The 20,823-nt window shown below is 38.5% G+C and overlaps 1 protein-coding gene across 2 annotated transcripts in view; it reads left to right on the plus strand.

Moving 5' to 3' along the window:
- The window catches only part of gstcd (glutathione S-transferase, C-terminal domain containing), a 457,968-nt gene that overhangs the window by 22,630 nt on the left and 414,515 nt on the right, over positions 1-20,823 (plus strand). The gene's annotated exons all lie outside the window — the stretch shown is intronic.

Below are 20,823 nucleotides of genomic sequence, written 5' to 3' on the forward strand. Positions count from 1 at the left end.
TCTTTTCCTGGTGAAGTTTCCTTTCTCTTTTAGCTAGTGACTCTTAATTACTTATTTTTTGGCACTATTTACAGAATTATATAATTAGATTTTCAAGATTTATTGATTTACATTTAGACACTTCATGTTAGCAAATGCTGAAAAGCTAATCGTTTATTAACACTGCCATGTAAAATAATAACAGTCGTAGATATTCCACTTATTTGTTGCATATGACTGATTTTTATTTTACAGCTTGCTCTTTTTGTCGAAAGCTTTTGGAATACGGAAACAATAGTCATTATTTTTTATCCACTCTTGGCTTGTCGTCCTTTTTAATGCATTTTCTACCGTGACTCGGTGTAATAACACATTACGAAAGCACAATTAACACTTTTGGCATGGTTTAACTGGAAACCGACAGCGGATCATTTATTGTTTCTCCTCATAAACAAACCAAACTGTAGTTGCTGATAAATGTCTGTGCAGAAACAATCTCTTAGATAATGAATAAAAATCACCTTGTCAGAGCCTTATCTATACGCATAATGCTAAACTAAAAAATAGCAACTAAAATATGTGACATAAACAATAACAGATCGAGATGATAATGTCCTCATTAATGAAAATAACAAACATCTGAACAAGCATGACCTCAAAAAATCCTAATCAGCAGCAAGCTCTAAATTAGTTCACTTTTTCTTTTTACATTTTTACTCCAAAACATTGTCTTACACAATGTGAAGGGATATTTACAGACCAAGAATATGCTAGTGGGAATGAACAGATGCTGATCTGAACTTGTTGTTATCCTCAGTGACACGTGTAAAGCAGAGGGAGTATTGGAAAATAAATGAATGTTGCGTCCCTAATGGATGACTAATATGTTCCACAGCAGCATTAAACAAATTCAGGAGCCCAAATTAGCAATGTAGAGTTGAAACCAATTACTTGACACTTCATTTGGAAATGTGGCCTGCATCGGTTTGTATCATTTACTCTGTTTGTCATTTGGCCGGTAATGCTGGACGTGTTCACGGACTGCTTTTAAATACGGTGCTGTAGTAAAAAACAATCCTGAGTGTTTTATGTTTGCTCTGTCTATTTTAGAGTATGTCTCTATTTATGTTCCAATGTTCTCTTTCAGTATTTATTATGATATAAGCACTGCTTTGACACAAAATTCTTTTTATTTAAATTGAAAAGGCAAATTATTACAATTCCAAACAAGACTTATTTACAGAACCAAAGACTATATCATCTTCCAATATTATCATTTTTTACTTCACTCTTCTTTTATTATTGCAGAAGAGCAATAGAATGAGGGAGCCAGCTATTTCTAATTATCTTCGCAACGTTTGAGAGGAAAAAAGTAGACAAAGAGAGCTGACTCTATGTACTTTCGGGTAGATTCAAGTAAAGTCACACCTTACGGGTTTTACATACTCAGTCCATTTAGTCCAGATCTTACAGAACTTTTTGTGTTTGCACTTTCACTGTCAACTTTTCCATAATGTAAACCTCAAGTACAATATCAATCCATTCCTCAATGGTGTGTGGTTCACATTTTGAACCATCCTCTCGTAATGGGTTATTTACTTGTTGCCATTTCCAAGTATAAAAAGTAATTTCTTGTCACAGATAGATAGATAGATATAGCTATATACTTTATTAGTGCCAAGGTAAATTCAAGCTCAGTTGTCAAACAATGTGTCGCCCAAATACAGAACTTCACATTTAAAGGCATTAGAGGAGATTTAATTTCCTACGACTTTGAATGTAGCATGCGCACATACAACCTCTCCTTCACCCCCCTCTAACCTCCCCCCTCTTAACATTTACGAAGAAACGCCCCCCTCCAGAAACTTGCGTAGGACTCGTGAAGTTGCCTACAGCCGCAGTGTAATACAGTAATACATTTTACCTGTCCAGAAGGAATTTAGCAACCAAGGCATCTGTCTTTAGGTCCATTTGTTGCTTGAGCTGACGCAATCGCCCAAATGACTTGCCAATAATCACTTTTGTTTTTGCATTCTCGCGATCCAGTTGTCTTTTATTTTCTCTGACCTCAAAAAACGCCTTTCTTTTACGGCTGGATCCCCCTGGATCTTTATCTGCCATTATATAAAAAGATGAGCAAAACAAGTCGCCAGCAACACATACAGAAAACACGTAAGTCCAAGGCGTACGTAATCTTCGTAACTAGGCCTGAGCCGGAAGATTTTTGATTGACAGGAAAGGGAGCAAACCAAACGCCTCGGTCCGAGCGCGTTGATTGGCTGATGTTTTTCAGGTCCTGCCATGCCCACAGTTATTTATTTATTTTTTTTATTCTTTTGGAAACCGTACATACAAGTCCACTAAAGGTCAGTATATTCATTTTATGTGAATCAGACAAATTAAACAACAAAAACATCCTCCATAATGCCTTTAAAAGGAATATTTCCTCCAAATATATTATTTATGTGTTCATGGACCTGTTCCCAGTAAGGTCTAAAATTCTGTCAGAGGACATATTTTTATAGTTATTTTAACAAGCTGTCATCCATTAACCCTTTAAGCTTCAGTCAATTCCAGCCGTTTTCAGTACAAAAAATCGCTAATATTCTATTTTTAAATAAAAAAAATTACGAAAAATACGGGGAATATTGGACGCGCATCGGGAGGTGCATTTCCTTGAAAACGACCGATTCGGGGATTTTATACCGACTTCAGGACATGTTTTGGACAAAATAGTTTACTGGCTTGTGTCATCTGATGTAAAAGGTTGGATTATGGCCGTTTTTTGTGGAATCTTTTTTTTTGTGTGTAATAATAAACCCGGAAATGTGAGTCGCGCTGTGTGCTTTGAAGTCGTGTATAGAGAACGGATGGATGAATATTTGTTTTTGTCGGACAAATGTGTTTTTCTCACCTGCTGTGGTAATCGCATCTGAAAGTGGTTTATACCGGCGGATTCATGAGAATCTAAGCTTTCCATTGGTGTATAGTGTTTGTATAATCGCGTTTGCACCCGTCGGACATTCTTGAAATTCCTATGCAAATTAGTAGGTGTACCGCCGGCGGTACACTGAAACTTAAAGGGTTAAATTAAAGCACACTGTCATTCACAGCACTATTTGTGTCATTTTTGGGTTATTTTTCTTCCCATTGCTATAGAAAGGGAACTTGCTGCAGTTCTTCTCTTTTTCGCCACAGGCTCAAAGAAAGTCTCAAGCGTTTTTATTATGATCTGTATCGACCAAACTATAATAGATGATGTGCCATATTTGGTCTTTGTGTGCACTGTGAGATGTGCTCCTAATGTAAGAGTGACCTCCCCCAGCGCCCACGTCTAATTTGGGGTTGTGTGTGGACTCAGGCGTGTACGTCTCAGTGGTCCGTGTTTGAAGTCTTGCTGTTAGCGGAGTATTCCCTCTTGTATTTTACACCCTCATGGTGTTGGCTTACTCTGACATAGGGGTGAGCTGACATGCCATGTGTGTTTTGTCTGCTTCTGCGTCTGCACATCCTTTAACAATAAACAGAAATCTCCAAAGATGCAGGAGCTGCCATAGCTTCATATTCTGAGAACTACAGCTGCATTTGGAGCTGTTCGGGTCGTTTTAGAATTGGAGGACATTTTCTGTCCCACCCATCAAATTTCAAATAATCCGTGTACAAAATACTAAAACATGCAGTTGTTGTGTAAATTTATTATGTCCTGAGACCAGATCTAAAAAAAAAAACTAGGTGAGAAGAATGTTTGAAAATATTTTTTTAAATACCAAATGTTTGTTTTCAAAAATTTGGAAGCCAAAATGTCCTCCAATTCTGGGATGACCCTTTAACATTTGGACAGTGACTCGTATCCTTCGTTATGGGCACAAATGCACTACCGTTCAGAAGTTTGGGGTCACCCAGACATCTTTGTGTTTTCCATGCAAACTCACACTTTCATTCATGTGCTAACATAATTACACAAGGGTTTTCTAATCAGCATTTAGCCTTTCAACACCATTAGCTAACACAATGTAGCATTAGAACACAGGAGTGATGGTTGCTGGAAATGTTCCTCTGTACCCCTATGGACATATTCCATTAAAAATCAGCCGTTTCCAGCTAAAATAGTTATTTGTCACATTAACAATGTCTAGACTTTCTGATTCATTTAGTGTTATCTAACTGCTTTTCTTTCTCATCGTTGTATCTTTCTCATTTCTAAGTGACCCCAAACCTTTGAACGGTAGTCTACGTCTTGCTGAAACAATTTCGTCCTGTATATTAATTGAGTTATTTTGGTTTCTTTTTGGTGGGAAGTGGGAACAGAGAGCGCCGTCCAAGTTTAACACCAGTGTATTTTTTTGTGTGCAGGTGGCTCCGCAAGACAGAATATGATTCATCGAAATCCTGCTCTAATTATCCAAAGGGCACACGTAGTGTTTGTGGCCAATCTGCAATCCCTTGATTCTTGTCCCACTTTCCTAAATAAGAATATCTGTGCAGTGCCAAGACATTTGCAGATATGAGAGAATAGATGTACATTGAGACAAAGTGTATCACTAGAATAAAACCGGAGAGAGAGAGAATCAGATAACACTGACAAGATAATGAGCTTCAATCTGCCGAGGTGGATTATTTGTTGTTAAAACTTTCTGCTGCAGCTTAAACAGTCTACTGCTGCATTGACAGCAGAAGCTTACAGAGTTGAAGGCAGAATCCCATAATTTCTCTCTGCAGAGGGAGGCTTTGACAACCCAACATCTCTGTAAGAAAACCAAGAGGAGCATAGGGACAGCAGATGGCTGGAGTCCAGCTAGCCTTTATTTCTACTTGGGTTAGCACTGCAAGGCTAGGGCTAAGAGCCATACTGGCTGGAAGACTTTACAAAGGTGGCAGGCCAAAAGACGTTGACACGGCCCTCCACAGATGCCAGCATTGTGCCACTTACTCCCTGCCTTTGACAGCTCTGGCAGAGTACACAGTGCAGAGAGTGTGCGCTGAATAAAAACAAACTACTTAGTTTAAAAGAACAATTGTGGAGGAAGGATTTCAGGATATGGAACAGGAAGAGCAGGTGGACTGAAATAGTTTGACTATATTTTCAGGTATTTTTCTTCCTCGTACACTTATCAAAATTATCTTTATACACAAATCAGTGCAGAAGAAAACTAATTGTTTTTAACTTTTCATATTTCCCTTTTATTTATATCAATTCAATTTATACCATTCAATTCATTCAAAACCTCATTCATGCAATATGGTCGTGCTCCCTACTGTTTTCTTCCGTTTCATTTAATCAGTTATACATTTTCTGTTAACTAACAGTGCTTCCACAGTCACAAGCAGTAACAGGATATTTTTGCTATTTTAGTGGTGACTCTTCAGCAATAATAAATAAATAAAAAGGAAATTTCAAATGTTTCGTCATGAAACGACAACAAAAACACCGAGAGCTTCCTGCTGTTTGAAGGTAAATGGGTAAATCTATAATAACAAAAGGAATGTTTGCTATTATTTAATGTATCTGTAGTAAAAAATGACATTTTCTTATTATTTAACTGAATATCGACATGAATATCGCAAATGTTGAATAACTATTTTTCCTGTTAATTATCAGTAACAAGCATTAACAAGACATTTTCTGTATTTTAATGAATAAGAATATTTCTATTTGAAATTGTGCACTAATAGTGAAAAACGCAACATTTTCTGCTCTTCATTGGTGTATCTATTTTTTTAAATTACGTTTTCAAAATAAATTAGTCGTGCCAACATTTCAAAAAGAAAAATGAGATATTTTACTGTTATTTAGTAGTAAATCTATTGTCAGAAATAGGGCATTTTCTGTTATTTATTGGTATATCTACAGTATAAAAGCTGCAAATGTTAAATAAATCTGTAAAATACTAATAAAGGTACAGCTGATTATCCAGACTTTGTCCTGTAATTGCAAAACTAAAAGTAAATAAAAATTCAGTTTATTTATGTCGCCTGCTGTAATTACACAAAAAAATTCTATCAAGTTTTCTGTTACAAAAGCTGATTTATTTAATCCCCATGTACTACCAGTCAAAAGTTTGGACACACCTTCTCATTCAGTGGCTTTTATTTAATTATTTTCTACATTGTAGACTAATACTAAAGACATCAAAACTGTAAAACAATACATATGGAATTATGCTGCAAACAAAAAAAAAGTGTTCATCTTCAGTAGAAATCTAAAATGTAGAAAATAATGCAAATAAAAAACATTAAACGAGAAGGTGTGTCCAAACCTTTGACTGGTAGTGTACATTGGATGGTCTTTGATTGGATGATATTTAAAGTAGATGTGACCTGACCCCCCCCCCCCCCCCCCCCCCACACACACACACACACACACACACACACACACACACACACACACACACAAAGAAACACACAAAATGGAGTGCACCCAGTAGTATATAACAGATCCATGTCGATTTTTGCATTTTGCACTTAAGGGTGCTCTGAAGGTAGTTCTGGAGGTGGCATAGAGCATAACGTGATTTATCTATCAAGACAGTCAATTGAAGTTACTAAAATGTGTACGGGTATAATCAAAAACAGGGATAAGTGCTTTCCTCCTTCCTTAGTTGCAAAACTGGTTGAATGTGACTTTCTTTGGCTTCCAGTAAGGTATCCTGGGAGGAGGCGGATAGATGTACAGTATAAAAGTGTAAAAAGAAAGAAAACACCTGAAGAACACAAACTGAGGTAAATCTTGTGTTTTCCTTGTGGACTTGTTGTATCGATGTGTCAGCTTGTGAATAGCCTCGAGTCATTTGTTCCTTACCTGAGCTGGGCTGTGAATATGCTGGTCAGGATCACAGCAGTATAGTCATTTGAATCTTCTCTGAAAAACAGCAGCGTTGTTTTTCTCTGCCTGTGGCAAATAAAACTTCACTGACAGGACGGATCGATTCCAAAGTACCCAAGTTTTAAGCAGAGGATTGGGGAGTTTTTTTTTCTTTTTTTTTCCTGCTACGTCCACTTCAAACAGTGAACAGTGCCCAGGAGACAAACTGCAAGTCAGCATTCAGCCCACGCGATGAATGGCAGCCAAAAGGCGAGATCGCTCCATCTACCTCGCATGTCTCAAATAAAATATCACATAGTCGTTTTAATGGCCAAAATATACACTACCATTTAAAAGTTTGGTTTCACCCAGACCATTTTATGTTTTCCATGAAAACACACACTTTCATTCATGTGCTAACATAACTGCACAAAGGTTTTCTAATCATCAATCAGTCTTTCAACACCATTAGCTAACACAATGTAGCATTAGAACACAGGAGTGATGGTTGCTGGAAATGTTCCTCTGTACCCCTATGGAGATATTCCATTAAAAATCAGCTGTTTCCAGCTGGAATAGTCATTTAGCACATTAATGTCTAGACTGTTTTTCTGAATAATTTATTGTTATCCTGATAAATAAACAGTTTATCTTTCAAAATAAGGGCATTTCTAAGTGACTCCAAACTTTTGAACAGTGGTGTATATTATCATGATTAAAGTTGAAAAACAGAAACAGAAATCCCTACAATGTGTTGCTGAACTTATTGCTTTTTGTCTCTTTTCTGGCCACTCACTCAAAATATTTTCAGTAATTTGTATTTACACCCCCAAAATATCAAAATTGTTTCAACAAATTGTCTTGAGGGAGAAAAAAAACCTTTCATTTCTGTAATAAATGTGTGAAGTCCAGTTAAGTGAAGCGAGGTCAAAGAACTGAAAGTCTCCACAGATCAGTGTTAGACCTTCTAGCATGCATTTCCATATCAGCTCGAGGATAGCACTGTTATTTCTCACACACTGAAAAACGCAAATCTTTTAAACTCTAATCAAATTATTGACATACTGTTTTAGCTATACAGACTTAAGCTTTGACTTATATTGCTAAGGATCAGAGTTAGGCAAGTGTTGATGTGATGCTTTGCACGTGTGCAGCAGACAAGTCAATAATTGGAAGCATTCGGAGGAGCAAAAACGACGCCTGAGTTTGGTGGTTTGCTCATTTTGAAAACAAAAGCAGTGCAGACAAATTGGGTATGTGCTGTGACCTGTGAGAGGGACCATGGGAGTTCCTTAATTATGCAGACCTCTCGCCCACAGCTACGTCTGCTCATGTTTTGACAGACATTCCAAAGCTGCTGAAGGATGCAGAGTGAGAAGTTTTTTCCTCGTGCATTTGTCTTCATTACCTTTCATTTTTCTTGTCATCACAGTGTTATACAAATGCGTTGAAAAATTTCTGGGACTGCTGCTATTAGAGTACTTTTTTTTTCCCCGACAGCTTGATAACAATTGAAGCTTTCAGCGCCGTGAATGTTGTTCTACTTCAAGCCAGCCCAACAAGATTATATTTAGTTACTGCTCAGTGTTATGCCTCATGGCCTCAAACATTTCCGAATACCTCACGGCACAATTGCGGTTATGTTGTGTGGGGTTGGAGCTTTTAGGATTTTCCCTCAGATTATTTGCACTGTGACTACCAACCTGTCTGTGGTGTATCAGTGGGTATTGCTGGTGGAATGATATGGCATCATGTTTTTCCTGAAATGAATGCAGTGTGTGTTTACACGACCGTTCTAAAGTTTGGGGTCACTTAGAAATGTCCTTATTTTTGAGACTAAAGCAGCTAGTTTCAGTGATGATAACATTAAATTAATCAGAAATACAATCTAGATCAGGGCTGTCAAACTCATTTTAGTTTAGGGGCCACATTCAACCCAGTTTTATCTGAAGTGACCAGTAAAATTACAGCACAGTAACCTATAAATAACCACAACTCCAATTTTTTTCCTTTGGTTTAGTGCAAAAAAAAGTATGTTCTGAAAATGCTCACATTTAAGGAATTGTCTTTTTACAAAATATCATGAACAGTCTGAAATTTCTTAAGAAAAATAATTTAAAATTCAACAGTATTGTGCCTCAGTTTATCATTTACACATTACAACTTCCACATCACAGTTTGTCGACAAAGACACAAACCATTTAGTCACAGGTATCTAGAACTGAATGATGTAGTATTTTACTGTATGATCAAAATGAGAAAAGTCAGACAAACAAAAGACAAAAAAACAACTAAAACAGGATAAAATATTTCAAAAATGAGACACAAAATGACAAAAAAATGAGAAACGACACAAAACAAAGCAAAAAGACAAAAAAAATGAAAAAAATTATTACGAAGGGACAAAAAAAGGATAAATGGCAAAAATGAGACAAAAAATTACACAAATGATACAAATGAGGCAAAAAAAAAATGGCAAAAGCAAGAAACAAAACACAAATGACACACAAAACAACAAATGAAGCAAAACACAAAATGACAGAAATAAGACAAAGAACACGAGACAAAAAGGAAGCAGAAAACAACAAAAACGAGAAACAAAATGACCAAAACATGAGACAAATGACAAAAATCAGACGAAAAAAACAGCAAAAAAAGACAGAATGTTACAAAAATGAGGCATAAAACGACAAAAGAACAATGAGCAATCTAGTATTTTACTTTATGATCAAAACAACTTGTCATTATCTGGAAATTATTTTAAATGTATAGTTTTACAAATTTACAAATTGCTGTTAATGTCTTTATGGTTTTTGCACTTTACAATATTGACATTGGACCTTCTGACAGGCCGGTTTTGGCCCATGGGCCGCATGTTTGACACCCCTGGTCTAGACATTGTTATTGTGGTAAATGACTATTCTAACTGGAAACAGCTGATATTTAATGGAATATCTCCATAGGGGTACAGAGGAACATTTCCAGCAACCATCACTCCTGTGTTCTAATGCTACATTGTGTTAGCTAATGGTGTTGAAAGGCTAAATGATGATTAGAAAACCCTTGTGAAATTACGTTAGCATATTAATTAAAGTGCGACAACATGAAATTGCCTTTGTGACCCCAAACTTTTGAACAGTAGTGTAGATTTCGCTCCCGTCTTTAACAACATTCAACACTCTGCAAAGATGTGCTGAAAGTTCATTTCGTCATTCCTTAGTTCATCAATTTCCATAATGATGAACATATGGTCAAATGGTAACTGTTGTGCATCTGTGCGTATGCTTAGAAATACCAACAAGCTTTCAAACCTTGAATTATGGAGAGGATATTGCGATTTTCCTGTAGCAGCCCATGCCAAGATAAAGCTAAAGCAGAAGCATTTGTCACTGCCAAAATCTTGTCACATTAAAAAAAATACGCCGAGATTGCCTTTAACTCTGCGGAACTTTGATAGATCATTTTGTGTCCCTCTTCAGTAAAATCAGTATCAGGCAAAGCAAATCCAGCGCTGAAGAGATAACCTGTATTTCAAGAAACGGCTCCCACTGTGCAGCAATTGTCTCTGATGGTGCTTTTACATCTCAGCGAGCAGCAGGTACAAGTGGTTTTGTTTGTGTTGTAAAGGAGGCCCACTTCTGCGCTTAAAAGAGGTTCAAAAGATGTGTTGTACAAACGCTCCACTTATGAGTGTTCTGACAGGCTGTAGCAAATGTGTAATTAGCTTGGTAGAATTAGAGTTGTTATTAATGAGGTGATAAGTGTTTCACATGGGTGAAACATCTCAAATATTTCCATTTGCGGTGATGACGCAGGTCTGTAAATGACCCAGGCATGAAGCGATCATCAGGATGTAAAATTTCTTTAACAAGTAGTTGAAGGATATATTTAGAGAATGGCAACGCTGTGTTACATAATATGGTTTAGATATAAAGAAAGTAAAGAGGAATATTAAGAGGAAAGTCAGGATTTTAAAAGCTGATTTTTCCCTATTGGTTTAACCCTGTGTCTTGTTCAGCTGCTCAGCCAGTGTAACGAGACGATCAGTGTTCACCCGTCTGTCGTTTTATTGTAGTGGCCGATCGGTGTATGCATTTGTCAGAATCTCTGTAATCCATTTTCCTTTTGTTCCTGAGCTCCCGGCAGTTTGTTTATTAGGTGGTCAGCAGCGCTCTTTATTTGGATTGGTCACTTTACTCCTGCAAAACCCGTGTGTGCAATTTCACAGCACTTAGGGGACCGGCAGTTTGCACTCTTCCAGTCCCATACATAAAATATAGCTTCTCTCACGCCAGGCTGTGGAGCAGCAGACATGGTTGTATTAGCCAGCCTTCTGTTAGTGGGTGTATTCACATACCTGAGCCAGTTGTGGCTTAGTCCATGTGTGGATTTAATATTTTATTCAGCTGTTAGAACAACACTGAGGTCAGCTTCAGGAGTCTGGTTAAGTTTTTACTTTTAATGTTTTTGTAGTGTTCCTTAGCTTTTAACATTTCTAAAAACTCCCAGAAGATTCTTTTATTTGATTTTATGACATATGTTGCATTTTGGGCTGCACAGTGGTGTAGTGGTTGGCGCTGTCGCCTTGCAGATAGAAGATTCCTGATTTGCGTCCCGGCCTTCCTGAGATCTTTCTGCATGGAGTTTGCATGTTCTCCCTGTGCATGAGTGGGTTTTCTCCAGTTACTCCAGCTTCCTCCCACAGTCCAAAAATATGCTGAGGTTGATTGGTAACTCTGAATTGTACGTAGGGGTGGATGTGAGTGTGATTGTTTGTCTCTGTGTAACCCTGTGATAGATGTTCCTCTGTACCCCTATGGAGATATTCCATTAAAAATCAGCTGTTTCCAGCTAGAATAGTCATTTAGCACATTAACAATGTCTAGACTTTATTTCGGATTCAGTTTTTCTCAGTGAAGATAACATTAATATCTTCATTGAGTAAAACTGCTTTTCTTTCAAAAATAAGAACATTTCTAAGTAATCCCAAACTTTTGAATGGTAGTGTAGATAATGGATAGATGTTGCTTTGTTCATTAGCAGCTGCCAAGACAGAAAACCACTGCTATTGTTTCTCAGGACTAACCTGATCTTCTCTGAACTGACACACTGGTTCTTTCATGAGGGCTTGAGCAGGTTCCAGGAACAGATGATGATGATTCACCTCACAGTCCTGTTTCTGTTTCCTTTTCCTAATCACTTCTATATGAGTTAATCTGTCTGTTTGTGTCATTAGTCAGTCACGTACTCAAATATAACCCGATTACTCCATTTGTAGTGATGCAAAAATTTATGGAACTGAATGCAAAGGTTTTCTCTAGGTCGTATATTTGGCTCTCTTTTCTCGTTGGTTTTCCTGATCAGAGGGTGATGTATCCTCCTGGGCTTTTCAGTATTTGTTTCCGTTCGTTTGGCTGTGAGATAAAAGAACTTATTACATGAATAAAAATGTATATTTTTTTAGGTTGCCTTCTCCTGGAAGTGCATCACACATCACCATATAAAAGCATGAACAGTGTCAATTTTTTAAAATTGTCATTGACGGTTAATGTTTTAACTAAAGACATACAAAATTCTTACGTTTTATTTAATTTTTACAACTAAAATATATATTTGGTTCTGCATGAAGACCTGCACCAAAAGTGTTTTGGTTTTGATGCTTGCTCAGTGCTAAAATCAATGTTCCTGATTAAAGATGGTCATTATAAAATGACACATCATTTTGCAGCACTTCTCTAAGATAAAGACTTTCTGAGGATGAGAAACGCCGACTTAAAAAATGCAGACTCCTCATCTTATTTATTTTTTTTATCATTTCTTCTGTTAGATTTTTTTTTTTTTAAAGAATAACTTAAAAGTTGATTGTCAGCATTTTAAAGAAATCTGTATACAATATGTCATTGTGCTTTTTGGCTGTTGCTCAGACCGTCGTGAAAGCAGACCAGAAGAGTTTCTCTAAGTGTTTTTACGACGATCCTTTCTGGATCGCCGTCTCTTTACATGACATCCTGTGAGCGCATATTTCTTGGTCATTAATGGATGACTCTGTCTGGGACATTTCTGTGGCAAACACGTCTGGAGTTGCTTTTCCCCTTGAAAGGAATTCATTACCTCCGTGGCAGCAAAGTGCATAACGTGAGCCAGCAGATAACTCCTGTAGGCTTTTTACTGAACAATTTCGAGGCTGAGTAACTCTGGCGTACGCGCTTCACATGAACATATGGGAACTTTCTAACATAATGCTATTACGGCTACAAATTATCTATATTACAGCTCTCTTTAAGAGTACCAGGCTCTCTTTGTTACACAAGAGCTGGTGCTTTCACTGTTCAAATAAACTGTGTTCTGTTCTGAATACATAAACAAGTTGTCCTCCGATATAATAGAAATCAAACTCTGCAGTAATTTTCAGAAAATAACCCCTTTTCTGCATTTTGGACCAGTAAATAGACTCTGCAATAATTTCTCCAAACAAACGTGAAATACAAACACAAGTCTTGAAGTTGTAAATGAAGTAATCTAAACCTGAATCTCAAACGGGCTCTCCTCATGTTTGGTTTTTAAACCAGCATGTCCTCTGAGAGACGGTAGCTGTTGGATCCTGCAAAGCACAAACAGAGCCCCCCCCCCGTCCTGTGCCACAGCAGTGTGTTTACATTCTAATCTGTGTGATGGACCTGCTTGATAAGGCCGTGGGCAGTTCTGCAGCATCAGGGGAGAAAAAAAAAAGAAAAAGAGGAAGAGATCGGGGCTCACTGCCAGCAGCAGCAGTGGCAGACACCTTTTAGCAGTAGAGGACACATGGGCTAATGGATCCTCAGTCTCCCCCGGTGACGCTGCCACAGCATGTTTTCTCCTCGCCGAGCTTTGGGAGGTGTCAACGCCGAGTCAACCTGCCGCAGAAACAGAAAACTTGTTTCTCCGATACCAAGACTCTTAACTGGTCTGCCATCTTTGGCTTTGTGTCAGTAGTTATCTGTGTGGGATGGCATCTGTGCACCTGTTCAGAAAACGGTCTGCGTTCGGCTCACGTCAGTCTGTGAAAGAGGTTGAACAAAAAAAGTCTGTGAGGAGAAAACACCCGAGCCTCATCAGATTCCGCCTCAAGGAACATGTCGGCATATATACTAAGAGGTCAAGGAAATGTAATCTGGATCCAGGAAGTAATTCTATTTTCAATTGAAAACTTGAAATGTGGCTGACCGGCATGCCTGATAAATAAATGCCTTCTCCACTGCAGTCAGGAGAACACAACAAAAGAGAAAAAGAATATTGCTCTTTTGTTACATGTAGGGCTGCTCAGCGGTTCGCATCGTCGCCTTGCAGCTAGAAGATCCCCGGTTTGCGTGCCTGGCTTAATGGATCTTTCTGCATGGAGTTTGCATGTTCTCCCTGTACATGCGTAAGTTTTCTCCAGGTTCTCCAGCTCCCTCCCACAGTCCAAAAACATGCTGAGGTTAATTGGTGACTCTAAATTGTCTGTAGGGGTGAATGTGAGTGTGATTGTCTGTATATGTATCCCTGTGATAGACTGGGGACCTGTCCAGGGTGTCTCCTGTCTTCACCCTAAAATTGCATGTCCACTCGATCTGTCAATTTCCCGCATCCCATTCATTGTCTGTGAAACGCACCGTGTTGCATGCTGGTTCTGTTGTAGTGCCTGTCGAACTGCAAACCATTGCGTCTCTGCAGAGTGGACCGCAGCTCATTTGCATAAAGTGGACTCGACTCCCACTTTATGCAAATTCAGTGCAGAGTGTGTGCATCGCAAAACTTTCGCCAAACGTCTAGACTAGCTGTCGTTGAACTAAAATGAGGGCAGATTCAGCAAACTCCATCCATCCATTCTCTATACAGAGAATGGGTCGCGGGGGGTGCTGGAGCTTATCCCAGCTGACTCGGGCAAAGGCAGGGGACACCCTGGACAGGTCGCCAGTCTGTCGCAGGGCTACAGACAAACAATCACACTCACATTCACACCTACGGGCAATTTAGAGTAACCAATTAACCTCAGCATATTTTTGGGCTGTGGAGTGCCCGGAGAAAACCCACGCATGCACAGGGAGAACATGCAAACTCCATGCAGAAAGATCCTGGGCTCAGGCCAGGACTCGAACCAGGGATCTTCTATCTGCAAGACGAAAGTGCTAACCACTATACCACGGTGCAGCTAGATTCAGCAAACTGCACAGCTTATTTCTCACCTCAAATTCTTTCAGAAATACTTTTCGCTGAAATGTTTTTGAAATAAAGGATAAAGTTTGGTGCCATGTTGGCCCAACACATCTACCGGACTGAAGCTCAAGCGCTGTCATGTGACCAAGTATTGGCCCACTAGTGACCGCCCACCAAGCGGCCGATTTTCAGATGGAACGGGTTTACTTGTGGGAAAACTGATTAGTAGCAAACATAGCATAAGTCAGCTGGGATAGGCTCCAGTCCCCTGCAACCTTAATGACAAACGATGGATGGATGGTTGGATGTTACATGTAAGCTTTCATCCTTGTATGCAGTGCTATAAATGACTCTTGATTCTTAATCCATTGGTAAAATCTGCTTTGATGTTGGGATTGGATAAAGACAATTAACCTTACATATTGATGTTTTTTTCTTTTTTTGGTTAGTAAGATTGTGTTAGTCAGTGTTGGCTAAACAAACCAACATTTTCCTTGACAGTTTGCTCATTGCTTGTCTAATACAGAGGATTACATTCAATGATGGCAAGTTTAGAGTTGAAAGAAGTCTTTCAAACTTTTAACACCCCTTAATTTCCAATATCATAGTTTCATACGTACAGTGTGACTTAACGATGTCTCTTATTTTATCCTCCTAAGTGATAATTTATGGCTGTTAATTTGCATTTTCATACGTGTTAGACGTAATTCTAAAAAAAGATGATGCCTGAGTAATTGCTGCAACATCGGGTTAGTAATAGCAGAGGAGAGTTGAGTTAATGTCCACCTGTCAACAGCTCTTCTTGCTAGTGGATCACTTGGGCTGGGCTGGATGACAGTCGCGGGCTGTTTCTGTCATGCTTGTGATTGCTGTTGCTGCTTTCGCTTTATAAATAAAGTGACTGGAAGACAGAAGATCTAGTTGGAATGCATGAGGAGGGGAAAAAAAGTGGTGAAAAACATCACTGCAGATAGACCCCTCTCCTGCTGAGCTCTTTGTGAATTACATGGTCTGGGATTGCTTTTCTTTTTTGAGTTAGAGCTTGACCAAAGCTTTCGACTTTTCTCTGTAAAAATTGTTATGTTTTAGAAGAAACAGGCACAGTGGTTGTCCTCACTGCCATTTATATTATTTGTAGGAGTCACATCATAATTTACTTGTGATCCAGCAACTCAGGCATCATGCTGTCATGAAGCGATTTTGTTTCGTGAGTAGGGAAGTATACGCTTCAATCTGAAGGCCTGGCCTCAAACACTGCCTCAATAAATACATATTCCTTGTTGAATATTATGCAAGCGGTCATTGTGACAGGGAGACAGTAGGATTCATTCTATTATTTCATACATGGACGGTGGCAAATCTGCCTTCGGATGGTCCAATTTTTCCCCCACTGTTTCCCTCTTTCATTTTTGCTGGTGGTGTTTAGCTTTTCACACCACCACCTAATAGATCCAGTATTTCCTGGGGTTCATCCCATCTGTTTCTGTCTCAACCACCGGCGACAGGTCAGGAGGTGTTGTAACCACACTTCAGTTGGTGTCCTGTCCTAAGATCACCAATTAATGTTAGCTTTTTAGAATCCATTGGCATAACGGCTCTATGGATGGCAGTGTCACTTGGTCGATTGGTCCATCATTTTGGTACAGACTGAAATATCCTACTGACTATTAGAGGTTTTTTTTTTTCATGAAATTGTACATCCCCTCATGCAACTCATCTCATTTTGTAGTTTGTATATTCTCGACTCCTCTTGTCACTTCCTCAACCCTGTCAATCAATCAAAGTTTAGTGGCAAGTCCCTGTCAGGCAAATGGAGGAGGGAAGGATGAGACACAAGGAGAGAACAGTTGAGGCAACGGTCTTTTAACAAAATGAGATATTCTAGCTTTGGAGACATCAGTTTAAAGTGATGTCTGTCAAATACAGTGTGAGTCACAGCTGTATCACCTGTCCATTGTTTTGTTTTAAGCTACCACTGTATGTTGTGATGACGGTCAGATGAGCAGAAGAGTGCTCAAGGTGACTAGCTGTATTTATCACTCATAATCCATTCACAACATGACGGAATGTAGAAAAGATGAACGAATGTCATACTTTTTTATTTTTTGTTCAACAAACGGGCAGCGAAGTATCAAAAGTCATGGCACACAGAAGAGTCCTATACAAATAAAGACTGACATAGATTATGATTGACTTTTATGTACACTACTGTTCAAAAGTTTGAGATCACTTGGAAATGTCCTCATTTTTGATATAAAAGCATTTTTTTTTTGAATGAAGATGACATTAAATTAATCAGAAATACAGTCTATTCATTGTTAATGTGGTAAATGACTATTCCAGCTGGAAACAGCTGATTTTTAATGGAATATCTCCATAGGGGTACAGAGGAGCATTTCCAGCAACCATCACTCCTGTGTTCTAATGCTACATTGTGTTAAATAATGATGTTGAAAGGCTAATTGATGATTATAAAACCCTTGTATAATTATGTTAGCACATGAATAAAAGTGTGAGTTTTCATGGAAAACATGAAATTGTCTAGATGACCCCAAACCTTTGAACAGTAGTGTACATATAAATAGTATCACATATTTATCTGCCCTGCTCCTGACATGGTTTGTATATTCCAGCTGTGTGTTACGTCACAGGTTTGGAAAAGACTTTGACGATACACCTGTACATCCACTCTTATAGCTCCTCCAACAAGCCTCCTCCATCCTGTCTCCACAAAATACATTTTAGGAATTGAGACGTGCTATTTGTGGTGCACCAAGATCGATTTCTGGGTCATGGGCAGCAGAAATAAGAAGAAAGGAAATGATAAGGCTGAAATTAGTGAAATAAAATGAGTCCTTTTTTGCCACTATTAAGTTAGCTTTTTCATTTTTCCCCCAAATATCTTCACAACTATTGGGTATACTGTATTTCTCTGATATTTGATAAAGATATCCATGACCCACAGAAGATAAATACTAAAAATTTGTCTTAATCCCCAAACTTAGTCTTGTGCCACCATTAGGCTGACATATTTCTTTGTGAAAGTATCAAGAACTGTTAGATGAATTACCATAATGCAATATGTAGAACTTTTACATCCAAATGCTTGCAGAATTTCAGACTTTCCCATCAGCCTTAGGGGATAGATAGCTCGATAGATAAAATTAGATAGATAGGGTCTGTATCTGGGTGACTGTTTACGCAACAGGTAGTGTAGTATAATATGTTTTATTGCAACTAGTAATGATACTAAGCATTATTTTCAACAATGACGCACTTAAAGATCAGGAGTTTAATTCAATATTAACTACTTAAGAGGCAACTCAGCTAATCCACACATAGCCGTATTAGAGCAGAAAGAGAAGACTAAATAAAACCTGAAATAAAATTGCATGGGGAGAGAAAATTCTCTTTGGGGACAAATGTTGTCCATTATTGTGATAATGATAAAAGCTGAAACTATAACCATTTGTATCTTTAATTAGGATATCGATTTTTCCTGTTCCCTCCACCTATACCAAAGCATTTCTTGAACTCAAGAGAAGCAAATAAATGTCTTGTTCCCCTTCGATGTCTGCTATAAAGTTTAAAGTGAGTCATTTTGCTGGAATATCGACTTAACTTTATATGATGACCATTTGAAGTCCAAGGAAATGCTAGACATTTAGAAACAAGCCTAATGTTGTTTGCGTCATTAGGTTTATACAGAAAGGCTTAGTGTTATCTGCACTGTGTTCTCATTTAACACCCTGTGGCTTTTTGACCTCTGCTCTGTTTGACACATACTTCATGATGTTCATCTGAAACTGAGTGAATTTAAAGGACTTAAAGTGACCCAGGGAATAAACTTTAAGTCTTACAGTCGTACTTTTCTTCCAGAGATCACATTAAAATGGAAGTGAAAAGAAAAGGGAGAAGTTGACTGACAAGTAGTTCGCTTTTCTTTTGTTACCCACTTATTCCTATGTAGCTCTTCGATTTGACATCGAACTGTGCGGTGACCTTCATCAAACACAGTCTTGTAAGAGTCGAAACACGGAAAGTCAGTCATACATAGACGCATTGGCACACACCCACGCAAACACAGCACATACACAAAGACGCAAACTTGTGAGACTGACCTCAGCCTCTTTTTTTCTCAGCACATACAATATTAACAACTTTGAGGTTGAGCCTGATACATTTGTTCAAACACATGGATTCACATTATAGCAAAACTTCACAGCGGACATTTGGGGCTCAGAACATGAGATTCAGATTTTCTGTTCATAACACAGGTTTCTGGCAAAATGATTGCCCCACAAGTGGCTGTAATATACATATTTTTTCATTGTGTTTCTGGGCCCAAACAAGTCTCTTCTGCTTGCTTTCTTAGCAGCTGTTTGACCATAAAGGTCTGATTGGTCAGTCTCCTCTGAACAGTTGATGTAGAGATGTGTCTGCTGCTAGAACTCTGTGTGGCATTTATCTGGGCTCTAGTCTGAGCTGATGTTAACGTTCCATTTCTGAGGCTGGTGACTCAGATGAACTTTTCATCAGCAGCAGAGGTGACTCTTGGTCTTCCTTTCATGGGGCGGTCCTCATGTGAACCAGTTTGGTCGTAGAGCTTGATGGTTTTTGCAACTGCATTTGGAGACACGTTCCAAAGTTTTGCAATTTTCCACACTGACTGACCTTCAGTTCTTAAAGTAATGATGGACTGTGGTTTCTCTTTACTTTGCTGATTGGTTCTTGCCATAATATGGATTCTAACAGTTGTCAAATAGGGCTGTCAGCTGCGTACCAACCTGACAGCCAGACGAGACACAACAACACTGATGATCCCATCCCCATTAAGAAGGCATGATTTGAAACGGTTTTGATTGACCTGACGAAATGACTACCTCATGAAGCTCACTGAGGGAAGGCCAAGGTTTTACAAAGCTGTCATTAAAACAAAGGGTGGCTACTTTGAGAAATATATAATATGAAACATATTTAGAATTATTTTACAATTGTTTGCTACATAATTCCTTGTATCTTGCTTCATAGTTTGATATCTTCAGTATGTATCTACAATGTTGTAAGCAGTAAAAATAAAGAAAAATCACTGAATGAGAAGTTGTGTCCAGACGTTTGACTGGTAGTGTAGATCGGCCACTGTGAGACTAATTGGGATTGATTCCCTTTTGGAGCTAACCTCAAGTGGCCTTTCGAAGAACTGTCGTCTTTAGGACTTATTATTTTCAGCTCCCAAGGTTGCCGATTTTTTTTTGGACGCCACCTGCTCGGCAGCACATGACAGTGTGAACATTGTAGGACATTTTACAGTGCAAGAGAAAAGTGTTTCCACGAGGAGCTGATGGAAATTAAAGTGAAGCAATAAGATGACTGAATGTTAAGATGAATAAGTTATTCTATTATCATACCATATCAACTTTGTTAGGTAAAATATGTCAGTGTTGTGTAAAAAGCTCATCTTCACCGCCCCCCAAAAGCCAAATTGTCAGTTGCATGTTTGAAGTGTTTTATTTTACAGCAAGAGATTGAGTCCTATAATCTATACTGTTTAGTTATTCCATTTTTCATCACCAAGTCACACCCCAGATACCGCTCACTATTTCTGCCCTGCTAAATTTTATCACACTTTGCATTGTAATTTGCATTTAAATGTGTCTAGACGCATCAAAGGGCCTCTTTACTGGGCCGTATCTGGACTCATGGATACGAAGAAGTGCCTGCATGTGATTTGCTCATCCAAATGAAGAGCACAGACTTGTCCATACCCTGCCGTACTGTTTCTCTGTATTTAAATTCACCCCTTGCTCTCTTTATTGTGCTCTCTCTACAACCGGGATCAGGCGGTTCGAGAGGCTGAATAATGCCTT

This window comes from Acanthochromis polyacanthus, chromosome 3 (genome assembly GCF_021347895.1).
Source record: "Acanthochromis polyacanthus isolate Apoly-LR-REF ecotype Palm Island chromosome 3, KAUST_Apoly_ChrSc, whole genome shotgun sequence".
NCBI classification, from domain to species: domain Eukaryota; kingdom Metazoa; phylum Chordata; class Actinopteri; family Pomacentridae; genus Acanthochromis; species Acanthochromis polyacanthus.